This window comes from Nycticebus coucang, chromosome 3 (genome assembly GCF_027406575.1).
Source record: "Nycticebus coucang isolate mNycCou1 chromosome 3, mNycCou1.pri, whole genome shotgun sequence".
Classification (NCBI taxonomy): Eukaryota; Metazoa; Chordata; class Mammalia; order Primates; family Lorisidae; genus Nycticebus; species Nycticebus coucang.
Genome location: NC_069782.1, coordinates 140,056,300 through 140,057,819, shown reverse-complemented (window position 1 = coordinate 140,057,819; position 1,520 = coordinate 140,056,300). Strand labels below are relative to the sequence as shown.

The 1,520-nt window shown below is 42.0% G+C and overlaps 1 pseudogene; it reads left to right on the top strand.

Annotated features, from left to right (window-relative positions):
* The first annotated feature begins 419 nt into the window (after window positions 1–419).
* Window positions 420–1,018, top strand: LOC128581719 (60S ribosomal protein L39-like; annotated as a pseudogene).
* Window positions 1,019–1,520: the final 502 nt, after the last annotated feature.

Sequence of the window (1,520 nt, the reverse complement as noted above, 5' to 3'; positions counted from 1 at the left end):
TCTTGGATGCAGCAGATATCTGGCTTGAGTTTTTGTATCCTGTCCGCCAACCTATGCCTCTTTAGAGGATAATTTAAACCATTCACATTAATTGGGAGTATTGATAAGCCTTTCGAGAGACCAGTGGACATTTTTAATCCTTTTGCAACTGTGGAAGTTGGAATTTGATCAAAAATTTTTGGGTGGGTTTACTTTTGTGGTGGAGAATTACACTGGTCTTTATGGAGGATAGGTCTAAGAATGTCCTGGAGAGCTGGTTTAGTTGTGGCAAATTTCTTCAACACGTGAATGTCGTTGAAGTATTTAATTTCTCCGTCATAAATGAAGCTCAGTTTAGCTGAGTACAGGATCCTGGGTTGAAAGTTATTTTGTTTTAGGAGATTAAAAGTCGATGACCGGTGTGAGTAGTCTCGTTTGTCGCCATGTCCTCTCATAAGACTTTCAGAATCAAGTGGTTTTTGGCCAAGAAACAAAAACAAAATCGTCCCATTCCCCAGTGGATTTGAATGAAAACCGGTAATAAAATCAGGTACAACTCGAAGAGGAGACACTGGAGAAGAACCAAGCTGGGTCTATAAGAAATTACACATGAGACAGCATGTACTTATGCTGTATTACGGTCACTATCATCATCTTACCATATTAAGCTGAAAATGTCATCAGTTGAACATTTGCCACACTTCATTGGGAAAATGAGTTTTCTCTTCACTTATGTGCTATTCCCTAATAAGTTGGTGCAGTAATAAATATGTGAGACCTTGTGTTTGAAGTACTGAGTTGCCCCTCCCCCAGAAGACCTAACACAACACTGTCCTGTAGAACTTTCTGCAATGATAGAAATGCCCCTAGCTACCAAGTTCTTGACATGCTTAATATAGTTTCACTTTTTCTGTTTATTATAATTAAATTTAAAGCTTTTTTTGTTTTGTTTTGTTTTTTGAGACAGAGTCTCTGTTGCCCATTGACCCAGGCTAGAGTGATGTGGTGTCAGCCGAGCTCACAACAACCTCAAATTCCTGGGCTCACCCCAGTAGCTGGGACTATAGTCTCCTGCCATGACACCTGGCCAGTTTTTTTTTCTATTTTTAGTAGAGATGAGGTCACTTGCTCAGGCTGGTCTCAAAAGCTCAGGCAATCCTCCCACCTCTGGCCTCCCAGAGTGCTAGGATTACAGGTGTGAGCCACATTCTTCCTTAAACATCTGCATAAAGCTGTTCTATACCAGTTCTTTTTATTTATTTTTTTGAGACAGTCTCAAGCTGTTGCCTTAGGTAGAGTGCTTCTGGCATCATGGCTCACAGCCACCTCAAACTCTTGAACTTAAGCGATTCTCTTGCCTCAGCCTCCCAAGTAGCTGGGACTACAGGCGCCCACCACAAGGCCCAGCTATTTTTTGGTTGTAGTTGTCATTGGCAGCCCTGGGCTGGATTCGAACCCACCAGCTCTGGTGTATATGGCTGGCGCCATAGCCACTGAGCTGTAGGCGCCAAGCGTATACCAATTTTTTTGTAATAAATCAT